An 18,712-nucleotide genomic window follows, 5' to 3' on the forward strand; every position below is an offset into this window, starting at 1 on the left:
AGTTTACTTTTCTCACAACCAACTCAAGGTAAAGAGGTAATGTTTTTCCCTTTAAACACTGCCTCTTTCCCCACTTTCTGGCTGTAACCCCTGGTCCCATCCATCCACTGTGCTGCAACACAGTGATAACAAACTGAGAATTTGAGGAAATCAACCAGTCAATGAAAAAGCATGTATTAAATGCTTACTGTGCACCAGGCACTGTGTGAAATGCTGGAGGACACAAAGAAAGGTATTAACAGTCATTGCCCTCCAAGAGCAATGTCTAATTAAGACAACATGGAAAAAAACTGGGAACATACAGATAAATGGAGTAGGTAGAAGGTAATCTCAGAGAGCAAGATAGACCAGGAAAGGCCTCTTACAAATAACGTGATTTGAACTAAGATTTTAAGAAAGTCAGGAAAAAACCAGAACTGCAGATGAGGAGAGACAGCATTCCAGATGCAGGAGACAGCCAATGCAAAGACACAGAGACTAGAGATGGAGAAGCCTGTTCAAGAAAGAGCAAGTGGTCAAGTGAAGCTGGGAAGTATAGGAAGGGCCCAGTTATGAAGAGCTTTAAATGGTAAACAGAGAACTTTGTATTTGACCCCAATGATAATGAAGCCTAACTGAAGTTGATTCAGGTGGAGGGTGGGAGTGTTAGGTAGGAGAGATGACACAGTCTGATGGATGCTTTAGGGAAATCACTCTGGAAAATGAATGAAGTATGAATAGGAAGGGGGAGAGACTTGAAGCAGGGAGATGTACCAGAAAGTTATTACAAAAGGGTGTAAAAAGTGAGCGGCAGTGTCAGGAGAGAAGGGAACATATTAGAGAGGGTGCAAAGGTAAAATCCACAGGCCTTGGCAATGGACTGAATATGGGGGGAGTGGAGGAGGGAGAGAACAAGGAGTAACACATGATAACACATGGGTAACTGAGAAGATGGTGGCACTGTCAATCATAATTAGGAAGGTCCTGGGAATGAGTTCAGTTTCGGACATGTTAAGTTTCAGGTATCTATCAGACATCCAGTTCAAGATGTCCAATAGGCAGGGAGAAAGATTAGGGCTGGAAAAATCTGAGAGTCAATTCAGAGATGATAACTAAATCCATGTGAGCAGATGATTCTTACCAAGGGATATAGAGGAAAAAGAGAAGAAGGCCCAAGACAGATTCTTGAGGGATACCTAATGGTTAGCAAGCATGATACCGAATAGGAGACTGAGGTAGCAGTAAGACAGGTAACAGAACCAAGAGACAGCACTAGAATCTAGAGAGAAGAAGGTGATAACAGTATCAAAGGCTACACTCTGAGAGGTCAAGGATGAAGACTGAAAAAATTAAATTGGTCCATTAAGAGATCACTGGTTACTACTAGTGGTTTGCTTCCCCTGTGACGCTGGACAAAGTCACTTAATCTCTTGATCTTAGTTTCCCCACCTACAAAATAAGGAGTTTGTACTAGTTTTCTCTACATCCTTTCCAGTTGAAAATCTAGGATCCTGTCACCACTGGCCGTATTCAAGACCTGTCTTTTCAACTCGGCACAATGCCTTACAGAATAGGTGCTTATTTGCCGAATATGGTTCCTGCATAGGGTTTCAACCTACCTCTCTAATAATCTCTTACTATGTAAATCCTGAATTCAGAAAACTAATTAACTTACTTTTCCTGAAACAGAACATGCAAACTTATGCCTCTTTCAGTATTCATACTATTTCTCCTGACTAAAATGCCCTCCTCCTCTTCTTGAATGGGCCCTGCTACTCCTTCAAGCCAATCTCACTTTTTCCAATGACGCAATATATAAATGTGAATGAATTTTTATATCATTAGTGATGATGATGATGATGATGATGATGATGCCAGCATCTGTGAATTCCTATTCCATTTACTTACTACCCGTACTATGCTCAAGTGGAACTATCTATACTACCCTGTGCAGGAGGGGAGAAATACATCAAGTTATTTAATTCTTTAAATTTATGTCCTGTTCCTTGAGAAGACCAAAACTCTCTGAATGCAAGAATCACATGCTGACTGGAAAGAGCGCTCAACTTGGAGGCAAAGGATCTGAATGTGAATTCTGACTACCATTTAACTGCCCAGGTAAACTTGAATAAATCACTTGAAAATGAAAAGGTTGAACTAGGTATCTAAGGTCCCTTCTAGGCCTAGATCTATGATTCTGTGACATCTTTGTAGACCTAACATAGAAGAAAAGGCTCATCAAATGTTTAAGGATGACGTAATTACATATACATGTATTTTAGAAAGATTTTCAGCATGTGCCTGTACTGCATTGTAAATATAATTTAATCTTTCTCTGAAGCTCGTGAGATGTCCTGTCCCACTTAACAAGGACCACAACTGCATATTTCTATAGTTAGGGTTTTCCTCATAATAACCTGAATAAGGTAGATACATAAGTATTGTTATCTTTAGTTTATAAGGAAGTAAACAATGGTTTAAAGAGATTAAACGTCACAGTTATTAATCTAGTGTAAGAATTGAGATTCAAACCCTTGTCTCCTGACACCAAGTCATCTTTTCTACTACACTAATGCTCTTCCCATTTATCTGCCTCCCCTGAGTTCTATCACGTCACATCACCACACTTCTATTTTATTAAAATTAATGTCTATGAGATATTTAAAAATTGTGCCTCCCCTTATTTTAACTTAAATGGAACGTCAAAACCAAGGATGGAAATTACTGATCTATAAAGTTCCTGTGAATGATAGGTGTTTTGTTTTGTTTAATCCTAAGTCAAGAACTCAGAAGACTAAGTATAATATAGCTTACACAGGAAAGTGACTTCATATGAAAGGATTAACTTGATACACAAGTTGATAATACCTTGAGAAATGTGATGACAAATTGAACAGAAGCTACTACGCAATCCTATAAAGTCAACAGTAAGGTAAGAATAGTTCTCTCTTCCCCATTCCAAATCTTAAAATTAATGAATTTTTTTAGCCTACACTATACTTTGTGAATGGGTCTGCAATACATACATAAGTAAACATCAAATGATACTATCAGATATTCTGCAAAACAAAACAACATAGCTTGAATGGCACAGACATTATAAGGAGAACTGCTTTTAAGTAAGTCAACAACTACAGTGTATTTCTAAAGAACACAACTCAGATATTATCAAAAACCCGATTCAGAAGACTCTGGGATAGAAACACCCTCTGGCAGGCTTGTGCTTAAATTATCTCAGCTAATACAGATATGATATCAATCTTTTTTTTTTTTTAACATCATTATAGTCACTAGAGACAATTAGGTGTCGTAGCAGTGAATAGTCTGTTGGGCCAGAAGTCAGGAAGACTTCTGTTCAAATTCAGCTTTAGACATTTACTGGCTGTGTAACCCATGGCAAGTCAGCTAACCTCTCTGCCTCACTTTCCTCATCTGTAACAATGGGGATAATAACAGCAAATCACTTAGCACAAATAAGTGCTATATAAATGGGTACCTCTTATTACTATTACCTCCTTCATTAGCACGGGAGGATATTTTTTCAAATTACACTCAAGTAGCAAGGTACAATTAAAAAACTACTACAGTGAGGTAGCGAAGAAAGTGATCAAAGAGATCTTAGTTCCTGTCTCAGCTCAACTATTAATCTGCTTTATGACAAGAGGGAACTCACTTAAACCTGTTTGGGGACCAATCCTTCCATCTGTAAAATGAAGGCCTGGATGATCTCTAAAATCTTTTTCAATTCTAAGTCCATCATTCTAAATCCAATGCTTCAATAGGAAAGGAATTTATAGTACTGAGTACCATCAGTCTGACAGTCCTGACATCAGACAGTTCTTGGCTTACTTTAAGAGGCAACTCAGATCCCACCTACTTATTACAAAGGCCTTTCCTGATCATTATCTTCCTCCCCTCATCCCTCACTTTCCTCTAAGATGTATATAGGATACATCTTGTAAGTACATAGTTGTCTGCATACCACAGTCCCCATTAGAATGTGAACTTCTTGAGAGCAGGACCCATAATGTGTTGGTTATTTTGTTTTCTTTCTTTGTAACCCCAGCATTTAGCCCAGCACCTAGTAACACTAAATAAATTCCTGTTGATGATGACTCTAATAATGATCTAATATCTCTTGTGTATTCACCCTTGTACCTCTTCCAGCAAATTAGGAAGAGGATAACCTATTATTTATACAAGTACTTGCTGCAGCAAAAGTCATCTTTAAATTATTTGTATTGCAAAAAGAATACAAAATTCAACCCAATCATATGATATGTTAGATCTATTCCATATTTACTTCTAAAGAAACGTAATTTTTTTTAAAGAAGAAAATTCTGTTAAGTTATGCAAAGATTTTATATCCAAAGCCATGATGCTACTGGTATAAATATCCCCTTTTCCCCTCTACTATGTCATTAGAAAATTAAATATATGTGTTTATATATAATATATATGTAGTTTCTTTCAGTGGTCAAGAGGGATTTTTAACTTTAGTGTGAAGATGTTAGGTTACGATCAAACTAGTAGTCTTTAAAGCATAGTAATTTAGCTCAATTTAAACAAACCTTTATTTACTGAAATAAAGCAACTGAAAATGAATACTTTTTAAAATATTGTCAAACAATTTTGGAACAGTTTCCTTTCAGGGAAATCTAATTTTATCTCCAAATTTTCTGCTTATTCATTAAAATTCTAGAAATACCAATTTGGAGGTCATTCTAATCCAAAGGAGAGGGAGGATGAAAAAAAGAATCTTTATTTTTAAGCAAACAAATAATCTCACTTTTTTTTTGAGGAAAGATGAACTTCAGGCAGAAGTTCATGATGATGCTGGGCTCTCTACATTGTCAAGGACATATGAATACCCTAGGAAGAATAAGAAATACATGAGGATGACAACATGAAACTCCACGTTCATGACATACAATCTATTTTTTGTAAAATGTTTAAATTAAATATTTATCATCACTAGTTCTGAGGACTACCTGAACAAATAAACGATTCTTCTCTCATTTAATAATAATTTCTTACAGTAATGAAAAATGTAAATATATGGCTTTATTCTCAGAAAACAGAAAAAGAGGGTGAAAGGCCCATCATTTAAGCAAAAACAAGACAAAAGACTGACAATGTATGTGTTTAGGGTATACTAGTTAACTCAAGATAAAAAAAAAGGTAAGAACTCTCAATAACAAATCCATTATTATGAAAGACTGATGATAAAACATGAAGAAAGGTCCTACAGGGTAATAAGATAGGTAGGAATGTAATGGATTAAGAGAAGGGTGAAGAAAAGAATTAAGGAAAAATACATAGATCATTCAAAATATCAATGTAAAGTATATATTCATTTTCTTTTTAAAAATAACTTGGCTATTACAAATTAAGCTACAAAATTAATTTTCTAAAGATTAAAACATCTGGCAAAGTGTCCCGGAGGGCAATCAGAGTTCAGGTTACCAAGTAGTCATGAGTATTACCTGTTACATAGGGCTGTCCTAAGATTAAAAAAGGAACAGAAAACAAAGGAACTCTCATGAGTTTATTTCTGAAGTCACAATCATTTAACCAACAATAAGGTAGCTGTGGAACATCAACAAGGAAAAGGATGAGTGGCTGATCTGTCTCTGATGTCACAGTCCTACTAACAAAGCCTAGGAATGAGCTGGGCCCATTCTTCTTTTCTTGACTGTACCACTCAGTATACAGATTTCAATATAAACATCATTGTTACTTGGCCAGTCAAACACAAAATGGAACTACGTAATGTTACTTGTCCATATTTTTAGGAAAATACACTACTGCCTCATTTAGCTGGCATCATGGAAAAGGAAATGCTTTACATAAATTATTTTTTTTCAAGAAAACACACAATTCTTTAAAACATTAAAATTAAATATAAATACTAACAATTTTTGAACACTCTCTGTCCAAATGTGATGACAAATACTTCTCTACCTCCTCTTCTCTCATTAAGAAGTAATACAAAGAGGGAGGCAGTGTGGTAAAGAAGAATGCATGCTGGTCTTACATCAGAGAAAATAGGTCCAAATCTGCTGAATGAAGTTAGCAGAACCAGGAGAACATCATACACAGTAACAGCCACGTTGTGCAATGACTAACGTTGATTAGACTTAGCCCTTCTCAGCAATGCAAGGATCTAAGACATCTCCAAAGGTCTCATGATGGAAAATGCTATCCACATCCAGAGAAAGAACTATGGAGTTTGAATATGGATCAAAGCATACTATCAGCTATTTTTTTTTCTTGTTTTGTTTCTTCTTTCTGATGGTTCCTCCTACTGGTTCTAATTCTTCCTTACAACATCACCAAAGTGAAAATATGTTTAATAGGAATGTATATGTATAGCCTATATCAGACTGCGAGCCATCTTGGGAGTGAGGGGGGGAAAAATTTAAAACTCAAAAGGTTATGGAAGTGATTGTTGGTAAATCAAAATAAATTAATAAAAAAAGAAAAAAGAAAAGAAAATAGGTCTAAATTTGGGCAATTTACTATCTATGTGACTTGATCAAGTCTCGCACTGGGCCTGCTGCTCTCAGGCTCTTGGTCCACTGGTTCAGTTCAGGGCCATGGACCTGGGTACACCTTCCGCTGCATAGAGGACAAGGACCAACTGCCCTATGCAGAATGCCCAATTCTGTCAATTCTTTCAGCATTAAGGAACAGGAAATCTGCAGGGGCTTTTTGGTTCCTAAGGCTTACTTACTCCCTTCCCTCTACACTCAGAATCCTCCTTCATGGAGGCTACAGGGAAAAGAGAACAGCTGAAAACATCTTAACAGATTCTGGAGGCTTTGTGATTGATCATTAAGGAGTTCTGAAACATCTCCTTACCACCCTGGTCACTCCCTTCTCTTGAGTCAAGAAGATTTCTTTGTTAAACCCTCTCATAGAAGAGTTTCACCATTCCCCCCCCCCTTTCAAGTTCACCCTCCACTACCTAGGGAAAGGAAGCAGTGGGGAGGGGCAGCAACTACAGGATGGGCCACACTGGCAATGGCCTTGGGCTCTAGGGCAGTCTTTGTCTGGAAGCATTACCCAAGTTTAGCAGATCCTGCTTACCCCCCACCCCCACCTCAACCCCCAGCAGCCACAGGGAGTGAGGGAAGGGAGATGGGTCAAGGTGAGGAACCCAGTCAGCCTCCGAACTTGGGTAAGCCTCTATTTTGAAGTTGTAGTTTTAACATGTTAATGGTGAGATGCCCATTCTCGGTGTAATTTGGAAATGCATTTAACAAAACTGAAGTCACCTGACTGGCAACGGGTTTGTTTCAAGTTTCAAATTGGTAAACTTTTTGTATCAGTTATGTCAAGCAACGATTCATAATTTGGTTACTGCTAAAACAATTTCGCTATTGTTGGTTATTGTTTTAATGTGTAAATTTGCCAAAAAGCTTGCTTGGACTGTGGCTTGCTGGGAATTTACAAGTATATAAAGACTGGCTTTTTACACCAGGACAAATTTAAATGAGATGTAAATCCAGGAAAAGTTTTTCTTAAGCTGTGACTAGTGAAACTTGCTGTTTGGGGTAAAAGCTCATGGGACCGTAAATGATTTTATTTTGAGTTGTCTGATGGATCATAACGCATTCGTAATCAATAGTCAATAATCCACCATTGAGAGAAATGCCACAAGCTACTCAAAGAGAATGTGATACTGGTGGGAAGTCAACATTTGGAAAACCCGAGAGGACAATTTTAGCCTCTGTCTAAGATGAGATACTCCATTTCCCCATTATGTTCCTTTGAAAAGGATTGCTACCCACCTGGCTATTCCTGAGTCTGGCTATGAGATGCATTTGATACTGCATGGTTGGAAAACTATGAATTATCTGAATCCAAACAGAGCTAAGAATATTTTATCCTGTCATATTTGGGCCCTAAATCTTGTCACTGCTTTACCCTTTTACAGCAAATTCCTATAATCAGAGTAAAAGATCAGCGCAAGTGTGCAAAATCTAGCTGTTTTGACCTGAATGTGTAGTCATTCAATATCCCCAAATAACTGAAATTAAATCAGAAACATCTTTAGTTTGGTTTGGGGAAAGAGAATTTTAGGGAAAACTGAAGCAAAAGTCAGTCTCTTGGCAAATTCATTTGTGTAACTATTGAACCCAGGGGTGGAAAATTTCTACCAGCAAAAGTGTTACTTAAACTTTTTAAAAAAGTAATGAGATCAGATAATCCCGCAGGTCAAATGTAAATGATTTTAATGGGGCTCTTAACACTTTTATTTCTCCCTACTTTCAGGCCCTGCAATCTTTTCTATCAGATTTGTATCTTCTGGACTACAGGCCATTCACCTACAGTTGGTAGCAAACAGTGGGTATCAGCCAATGCCCCCCATCATCCGCTGGATGCAGCCTGTGCTCAGTTCCAGTCAACCTCTTCTTTGGGACTCCCTTGAAGTAGGGATAGCTCTATGCCCCTTGCCAGCAGGAAGCAGTTTCAGAAGCCAAGACCTTCGCTCTTTACCCCCAAAAAATTTAGGTCCCATTTGTTTGAGGGGGGAATGATAGTGATGGGATCGAACCCCTAAAAGGAAAAAACCACGTCTTTGGGATCTGGACCCCAAAAAAGGAAAAACTCTGGACTTTCTCACAGGGCCAAATCTCTAGTGTCCACCTAAGGCTATAATCTTACCATGGTTGCTGAAACCCAATCTCCATTACCCTTAACCTAACCTAGCCCTACATTGTGTATTGCCTCCAGATGGCCCTAGGCTACTTACCACTCTTAATCCTCTCTAGGCTCCATTCTCCCTTGGCCAGGATGTGGTCCAGGTCCCTGCCATTCCAGTCACCCCAGACTACTTGGCTACTCCTGGTTCCCACTTACAGTCTTTCTGTAGATAAAGGTCCATCTGGCCTCCATTAAGGTGCTCAGATTCTTTAAATCTAGCCAAATACTCAGATTCTTATACTCTAGCCAACAGTTCACTAATGTTCAAATTCCTTAAGAGTCTAGCCAATATGGAGGATGTTCTAATAAACCTCATCTTTGGCTGGGACGGGAAGGGAGGGGGAGGGGAGGGGGAGGGGGAGGAGGAGGAGAGGGGAAGGAGAGGAGGGGGAGGGGAGGAGTCAGTTGGATGTATTAGAAATGAAATAACCTGTGATCATTATCTTCGGAAATGTAACACATAGAAAAAAAATACCATTACCCTATTACTTCTATGAGGCAAACATTCTGTTAAATTTTTAGCCAAGAAACCCACAAAAAAGAGAATTATAGACTAATTTCCCTAAATGACTGGAGGTACATTCAACGCTCCTGGATGGGTCAGATTGATACTGATGCAAAACTACTAAACAAAAATTAACCAACAGAATATAGCCAACACACAAGTTATTTATCATGACCCATTATGGTTTATATCAGGCATTCAAGGGTGGTTTTAACATCAGAAAAACTGGCAACATTTCACTTTTCTTTTTCTATCCAGACTATAATTTCATCAGTAAACAGAATTATGCAAAATACATTCTTAAGGAGTTGGCTAAACAATTAAAGAATAAAAATTTTCAAGGATCACAAAACCAATGTTTCAGAGGGCAAGATTTGAATCTAAGTCATTTTAAATCTACAGCTAGCTCTACTAACCTTGCCACTCTTTAATAAAATATATAAACAAAAATTGCTTGAAAAAATAAGACTATGTCAATAGATGCAGAAAAGACTTTGCTAAGGACCAAATCTATCCATTAATAATAAAAATGCAAAAGGGAAAAGAAAATAAATACAGAGATTTTTCTCTGTGCAATTAAAATTTTCTACTTTATTATGCTAATAGCCAACATAAAAGGCAATGGAAAAACATTAAAAGCATTCCAAATAAAAATAAGCACAAACTAAAGATGCTTATTCCTACTTTTTATTTTACAACATCCTGGAAATTCTTGTAATTACAACAGGATAAGAAAAAGATACTGGGGAGATTAACAAATGAACTGAAGAAATCAAAATATTATAAAATACTACTTCAAGATAAAAATAAATTTAGGAAATCTGACTGCCTCAACCAAATAATTAATGGACACAATGAATTCAACACAACTGCAGCAAAGAGTGATCCACAATAGTATTTTTATTTAATGATCAAGGAAAACATAAGAAAAAACAAACATTTTATCAGAAACTGAAATATCTGAGGATTAGTTTACCTAAAAATATAAAGGATTTATTTAACAGACAAATATAAAATTAAAATGACCAAAGTAAAAGAGGACTTAAATACCTGGGAGAGACTTCATGGATGGGTCAGATTAATAGAGTAAAAAAAATACTCTTCAAATTAATATAAGTGAGATAATAAATGTAAAGCACTTTGAAAATCTTAAAACACTATGTAAGTTAGATATTTTAAAATTTTTTTGACACCACCATCATTTCCTCCAGTATCTTATCTGCTCCCCTTCCCTTCCAGGAGAGCCATCCCATATAACAAATAGTATTTTTAAAGACAAAAAGAAAAAGAGAGGGCAAAAATTAGCATAAATGATCAGTACATTGAAAAAGTCTAAAAGCAAGTTCAATGTACAACAATTATGAACTTCTCTTGTCCCCAAAGGGGCTAGGTGGAGGTATCCCATCTCTTCTTTCAAGCTATGCGTGTTCTTTATAATGTTTCAACATTCACTTTTGATTTATTTTTGTAGCTGTTCTTTTCATTTGCGTTGCTGTAGTAATTGCACTACATTGTTTTAGTATCATTTTGGTACTGTTTTCCTGGGTCTGATTACTTTACCCAGCTTCAGTTCATGTTGATCTTCCCATGCTTCTCTGAATTAATCAATCACATTCATCATTTCTTACAGCACAGTAATCCATTACATTGACATAAACTTTTCCAAAATAGTTCTATGTACTGATTCACAGCTCCATCAACAATGCAGTAGTGAGTCTATCTTCCCACAGCACCTCTAACTTTCACTATTCTCATCTTTGCCAATTTGCAGGATGTGAAGAGACAAGGGTTTTGATTTGCCCTTCACTTATTTTTAGTGATTCGGAACACCTTTTCGTGTGATTGTTAACAGTCTGCAATTATTTTGAGAACTGTTAGTTCATATCCTTTAACCACGGGGGGGGGGGGGGGGGGGGGGGGGAAAGGATCTCTGTGTGTGTATGTGTGTGTGCACGTGCAACAAATAAATAAATAAATAAAATGGTAAACGAATGAATGAATAAATGAAATTCATTTAGGAAAACAAAAGGTCAGGGCAGCTAGGTGTTGCAGTTGGTAGACCGGGCCTTCGACTCAAGAGGACCTAAGCTCAAATCCAGACCCAAAATTTAAATGGAAAAATAAAGGACATGAATGAAGAGAAAAACTAACTGACGAAGGCAAAAGTGGTTATAATCAAAACTATATGGTTCATGGGGAAAAAAAGAAATAGATTAATGAAGCAGAATAAATGCATCAGACATCCAACTACATGTGTTCAAAAAAGATCAGAATTTGGTAAACCTACAGAAAATAAAAATGGAAAAAAGATTCATTATTTAATCAACATAAATGAGAACATCTGTTGATAATCTAGTCAGAAAAGGATTTAAACCCACACTCTATATAGTTTCAATCATATAGCCTGATGAGACAAACCTTTTGAGATTTAAAATATAGAAGGAACTGCTGAACAGTCAGTGGCTCATTCTTAGTCTACAAAATATAAATGGTCAAAGGATGTAAACAGAATTTTCAAAAGGAGAAATAAATAATCACTTGGAAAAAAAACTTTTCAAGTTAAATCACTTGAAAAACGCTAATAATCAGAGATACAAATTTAAGCTATGGGGTACTTACTACCTTATGCCCATCAAACTGACAAAAATAATTAAAAGCAATGAAATTCAATGTTGGGGGTATTGTGGAAAAAATAGGTATATTCTATCATTGCTTATGGGCCTGCAAACTTATAAAACCTTTTGGTTGAACCATCAGATAGTTATGTGGTAAAAATTACATAATAATCACAATGTCTGACCCATTAATTCCAGTTGTACCTATAACCTGAAAGAATCACTTAAAAATAAAACTATCCATTCAAAGATTGAGATTCTTACGAAATAACATAAACCAAGTAGAGTAGAATTAAAATAGAGTACATACTAAGACTGTACCACAGGAAAAAAGAATAAAAACCTACAGATAAAGATCCTATTGAGGTCTTACAGTGACTGAAAAAAACTACTCTAATTTATTCGCTAAAATTAATTTAAATGAAAATAACACATTTAGCTGGCTGAGTTGGTGTTAAATGTCAAACTTTTAATGAAAATTTTATAATTTTTTAAATGTATCCTTAATTTACTCAAAGATCTATCCTTCAGAAAAAGAGGCCTAAGTACTAAAGATAAAATAATCCAGTAGTGACAGACGAGAACCTGTTATTTCAAAGAAAATTTCAGAGGAGAAATTTGCTGAACACCTAAATTTTTTTCATTTTATCTTATAATAATTGATTTATGTAGTATTTTATAATTTGCAAACTGCTCTCCTTACAACAATCCTGTAAGGTAATGAAGAATCTTAAGAGTTAGAAGAACCTCACAATCCAAATAGTTCAACCCATATCTGACTAGTAATCCTGTTTTAAGATCTCCACCAATGCATGGGACACTCACAAGCTTTTAAGACATCCATTCTACTTTTGGACATCTCTCTTTGGAAGTTTCTCCTTTAAGGATTCCTCATATTACATTACTTCTGGTTTTCTTTCCATCCTGGTCCATTTCCACAGCATATTCTCCAGTATGATAATAAGCAGTATATGTATTACTATTTCCACTTTATAGCTGGCTTAAGGGACTTGTCCAAGAATATATAAGCAGGTAACATGTGTGGGATTCAACCCCAAATCCTTTGACTCCAACTCCAGAGCTCTTTCAATTAAATCAAGTTGGTACTAGGCTACTCAATAACATTAGGACGGCATTTAAATACCTTACTTTGATAAGCCAAGAGTTAGGTTTACAAAACAATCAAGTCAATTCAAAGAGTCTACTACAAATCGGCAAAAAGTTTATGACCAAGGTTTAGACCCAAAGAAGATACATGCATATGAATGAGCCTTCCTCACTTTTGGGAGAGGAGTCTAGGGAGTATGGAAGACTAGGGATACATTATACTACAAATAATTTCTGACTTGTTTGGTATTTAGTTTTGCTGAATGGTTCCTTTGTTTAAAGGGATATGAGGAATAAGGGGATATATTGCTAAATACAGATGATGTAAAAACAAAAGGTATCAATAAAATTAAAAGTAAATTTCCATGAGGTATTACATATAGATTCTAGTTTTGCCATTGTGGATCTAATAATCACCACTTAGGAGTACTACAACTATATACCTCAAAATGTAAATCTAACTCTAGCCAGAAACAACACTTGATATCATTTTCTTTATACACAACCATTTTCAATCAGCTTACTAAAGCATAAAATGGATCAAGATTTATATTTTATGATAATGGTTTTCCCAGGAATATCCTTTTAGGTGCAAGATATTTAGGTTTTTATTTGGAAGTATCTGTTGCATCAAGACAAAATTATTAATATGTTTTAAAAATGAAAACAAGTAAAAAAGATTTATTTTACGTATTCTGTGATGATTATAAGTCAAAAATCTTACTGGCTTCAAATTAAAATCAAACTTTGACCTCACCAATGTTGGAGGGGCAGACAAGATATATGGATGGATCGATCATGTATTAAACACTTACTTTGTTGCGTACCAGACACTTAGTACTGCATATACTGCCCTCAGGAAGGTTACATTTTGATGAGCCGGTGGACTTCAGAAAAACTTGCATGGACTGATGCTGAGTGAAGTAAGTAGAACCAAGAGAAAGTAGTACACCACAACAGCCACATTGTGCCATGACTAATGTTGATTCGACTTAACCCTTCTAAGCAATGCAAGGGATCTCAGCCATCTGCAAAGGTATCATGATGAAAAATGCTATCCACACCCAAGGAAAGAACTATGGAGTTTGAATGCAGATGGAAGCATATGATTTGCTATTTTTTTCTTCTGTTTTGTTTTGTTTTCTCTTTCTTGTGGTTCCTCTTATTGGTTATAACTCTTCCTTACAACATGACTAATGTGAAAATATGTTTAATAGGAATGTGTGTGTGTGTATATATATATATATAGCCTATATCAGACTGCATGCATCTTGGGGAGAGAAAGGGGAACAGAGGGGGAGAAAAATTTAAAACTCAAAAGCTTATGGAAATGATTACTGATAAATCAAAATAAATTAAAAAATTAAAAGAAAAAAGAATATAGGCTCCTTGAAGGTAGGAACCATTTTTCTTTCTGCTAGTATTTGCATTCCTAGTGCTTTACATGTGCTGGGCACATGGTAACTACTTAATAAATTCTTCTTCACTTATTGACTTAAAAAAAAGGTTACATTTTAAAGGGAGAAGACAACACATGAAAAGAGGGCTAAAAAAACCCCAAACACCTCACTTATTTAAGAACCTGGTGTCTGGAGTCCAAGTTTGTGTTGGAGATAAAGATAATGGCTAGGGTACAGACAGAATGGTATCAAGATGGTTGAGATGTGTAAAAGTGACTGTATAACAAACAAAAGTCATAAAATTATAATAATCAAGAAGCAAAGCCCCAGTAGTGAGAAAAAGTAACAAATCTCATCACTATCTGAAAAGGGGAGAAGGTACCAAATGCTTAAAAAAAATCTATTTTGTTATTATAAAAAAAATACATAAGAAAATATTAACAACTACCAATTCACATGCCTACCTTCCCATCTCTACACAATCTTTTTTTTTTAAGGCAATTGGGGTTAAGTGACTTGCCCAGGGTCACACAGCTAATAAGTGTCCAGTGTTTGGTCTGAGGTGGGATTTGAACTCTGTCTGTGCTTTGTCCACTGCACCACCCAGCTACCCCTGCTTTTGTCATTCCAAATGAATTACAACTGTTTTGCCTAGTTCCTCAAAATATCCTTGAGGTCAAGGGTGTCCAACACATGCTCCACAAATGGCCTACCATGTTGCCCAATGCCACTGAACAAGATTAAAATATAACTGAAAAAATACATAACAAAATAAATAAAAATACAATAAAGCAGATAATATTACACTTTAAAATTAAGTCAACATGAGGCCCACAGGGATCCTTCTGTACAGTTCAGCGATCTGTTTCTACTTGAGCTTGACATCACTGACCCAGGTAATTTGATGGCATAGCATTAAGCCCATAAGTTAACTTGGTATTGTTATCGTGTTTTATCATAGCTCAACCACGATGATAACTGTCTCCAATTATTTAAGTCTTTCTTCATTTTTGTAAACGGTATTATACATTTGTAGTTATATAAATCTTTGAAACATCTTTACAGATTAACTCCCAGATATTTTATATATTTTGTAGTTATTGTGAATAATTTCTATTATTTCTTTGGGGTTTTTTTTAGTATAGAAATAATGATACTTGCTGAAGCTATTAATTGACCAAATCAGGTTGTTTTGCTGGGTTTTTAAACAAACCATCATGCCATCTACAAGCAAGGAAATTTTTGTTCTAATTTGTATATTTAGCATTTCTAGAACCATATCCATTAAGAGTGGGAATAGTGGGCTGGGAAAGCTTCAAACAATGCTAGTCATTGGTGCTAAATATGTGCCTTTGGTCATACTGAAGGACTCTTTAATGCCTATACTGGTTAAGGTTTTTGATATAGTCAAGTCTCTACAATGAATTCTTGTTGAGATTTGGGTTAGACTAGATGGCCTCTGATACCCCTGCTGAGATTCTGTGAAAAATAACATTCCATGACCATTTCACTTTATGGTTACAGTAAAGCTGTGACAACAAAAAGGGTGGACAAAGATAATTAAAATTGGTTGTTTGGCAACATGAAGACACCAAAAACAAGGTTTGATTGAATTTGGAAAAACAAACAACTAAACTGTTAAATTGGTTTGTATTGCCAAGGTGGCAGAACAGTTATAAAGGTTCAAAGAAACCAAAACTCTAGAACTGGTAAACTTATGTTTGATTAACATCAATTCTGTTAAAAAAAATTTTTTTATAGATATTACAAATTATAGAAAACCTAATAACAATGCTGATTCTTTCACATAAGTGAAAATGATCATTAAGTGAACTGAATGATGAGTCAAAAGAAATTCCTCTGCAGGAAAATTAAAAACAAATAAATTAATTTTTATAAATGATCATTCTATTCCCTCCCTAAAGTCCTCCTCCAGTGTCTCATTTTGTTATGGAAGTGACCTTGTATTCAAAGGCTATTCAGAAGAGTGCAAGCACTGAAATATTTCACCAAGCTAGTAACAAACTGTCATTCAACCTACCTAAATTTGGAGAAGTTCATTATCATGTTGACAACTGAGTGAACAATTTTTTGACCATAGCAATTCTCAAAGCCTATCTACCCACATATCCCTACGAGGTTAATGATTAAAAGAAGACGTCAAGAACATCAAAATATTTATAGCAGCAGTTTTAAGAGCAAAGAACTAGAAAAAAAGTAGATCCCCAAGCTGTATCTAAAGACATCATAGATACTGAGCTAGAAAATACCTCAAAGATAGGGGCAGCTAGGTGGCACAGTGGATACAGCTCAGGCCTTGGAGTCAAGAGGACCTGAGTTCAAATCTGGCCTCAGACACATAACACTTACTAGCTGCGTGACCCTGGGCAAGTCACTTAACCCCACTGCCTAGCCAAAAAACCCTCAAAGACCATCTAGTCCAAACTGTTTCCCCCTCCCCGTATTACACAAAAACTGAGGTCCAGGGAAGTTAAATGATTTCCCCAAGGTCACACAGATAGTATCAGAGTTGGAATCTGAAACCAGGTCCTACAACTCCAATGCCCTTTCCACTGTACCTCTCAATTGGGAAATAGCTAAACCAACTGTGGTAAATATAACGGAATGAAGTGATGCAAAGCAAAGCAGTAAAGTAAACAAAAGAAACAGAGAGGGACAGCGCTCCTCTACTCTTCTCATATGAATCCCTCAGATGCTGTCCCTTACTATTTCCTCTTTCATCCCCATGTCACATGAAGAGGTAGATTTTGGCAAGGCTAAGCCTTCTACATTCACAAATGATCTCCATTTCATCTCATCTTTTCTATGAGACTGCTCCCTCTACCACCCCATTCTCATTAATCTTTAGTCTCTCCCTGTCTCCTAGCTGATTCCCTGATACCTACAAACATGCCCATGTCTCCTTCATCCTCAAAATCCCCTCACTTGATCCATCAATCCCAACTAGCTATCTCCCATATCCTGCCTCCTTTTTGAAGCACCTAAACTACTCGAGTTTATCTACAATGGATGATTCTACTTCTTTTTCATTCACTCTCTTCTTACCTCTTTGCAAGCTGGTTTCTGATCTCATCCTTCAAACGAAACTTTCCCAAATTACCAATGACCTCTTAATTGCCAAATCTAATGGCCTTTAACCAGTGTTAATCCTCCTTGCTGGCTTCTGTGCAAACTTTGACACTGTCATTCAACCCTCTTCTCCTCAGGTTTCTGAACCCAGCTCTCTCTTGGTTCTCCTATCTGACTGCTCCCTCTTTTTCTCTTTTGCTGGACCTTCATCCAGGTCTAGCTTGCTTGATAATTGTGGGAGTCCCTCTAGGCTTTGTCTTAGGCCCTGTTCTCTTTTCCCTCTATACTATTTCATTTGATTATTAGCTCTAATGGATTCAATTATCATCACTATGTAGATGATTCCTATTTATTTTTCCAGCCCTAATCTCTTTCTTCACCTACAGTCTCACATCTCCAATTGTCTAATTGGAAATCTTAAATTGGATGCCCAGTAAATACTGGAAACTCGACATGCCGAAAACTGAAGTCATTATCTTTTTCTCCAAAACTGTCCCTTCTTCCTACTTTCCCTATTATTTATACCACCATCTTCCCAGTCACCCAAGCTTAGAATCTAGGTGTCATTCTCAATTCCTCACTCTTCTCTCTCTCTCACTCCCTATAATAGAATCAGTTCTCTCATTTCTACCTTGATAATATTTCTTACATATACCCCCTTCCTCTAACACTGCCACCATCTAGGTGCAGGACTTCATTCCCTTCACATCTGAACTGCTGCAATAATTCTCTTCACACTCCTGACCACCCCCCATTCAGCAGTCAAACTGATATTCCTAAATTGAAGGTCTGACAATATCACCCCTCCCCCATCAAATAAATTCCAGCTGTTCCCTGTTGCCTCCAGAATAAAATATAAAAATCCACTGTTTGCCTTTTAAAGCCCTTCATAACCTGCTCCCTCCCCATATTTTGTGACCCACTGATACTGTGTCCCCTATCTGTTCTTGGGTAGGACACCTTAATTCTGAGTTTTCACTGGCTGTCCTTCCAGGCCTGAAAGCCTTTTCATCTCTCTTTTCTGGCTTCAAGTCTCAACTAAAGTCCCATATTCTGCAAGGAGCTTTCCCCAGTCCGCTTTATCTTAGGGCCTTCCCTCTGGGAACACTCACATTTTCCTGTTATTTCTCTTGTTTTTACTTCTTTGTTTGCATGTTAGTTTTTCTTCCCCCCACCCCCATTTACATCATGAGCCCCTTGAAAGCAGACACTGGATTTTTTCTTTTTACCTTTCTTTGCATCACCAGCTCCTAGAACAGTGCCTTGCACTTAGCAGGCTACTTAATTAAATGCTAGTTGTCTAC

At 36.5% G+C, this 18,712-nt stretch overlaps 1 protein-coding gene across 4 annotated transcripts in view; it reads right to left on the bottom strand.

Moving 5' to 3' along the window:
- Window positions 1-18,712, bottom strand: part of ANKIB1 (ankyrin repeat and IBR domain containing 1) — a 141,854-nt gene that overhangs the window by 118,286 nt on the left and 4,856 nt on the right. The window contains exon 2 of one of the 4 annotated variants that reach the window (XM_078151787.1): window positions 4,769-4,851. The exons of the other annotated variants lie outside the window; for them this stretch is intronic. The gene's annotated coding sequence lies outside the window, so the exon portion shown is untranslated. The remainder of the gene's footprint in view (window positions 1-4,768; window positions 4,852-18,712) is intronic. 4 annotated transcript variants of the gene reach the window in all.

The sequence above is a fragment of the Phascolarctos cinereus genome, unplaced genomic scaffold (genome assembly GCF_003287225.1).
Source record: "Phascolarctos cinereus isolate Bilbo 61053 unplaced genomic scaffold, phaCin_HiC Scaffold_1;HRSCAF=81, whole genome shotgun sequence".
In the NCBI taxonomy this organism is placed as follows: domain Eukaryota; kingdom Metazoa; phylum Chordata; class Mammalia; order Diprotodontia; family Phascolarctidae; genus Phascolarctos; species Phascolarctos cinereus.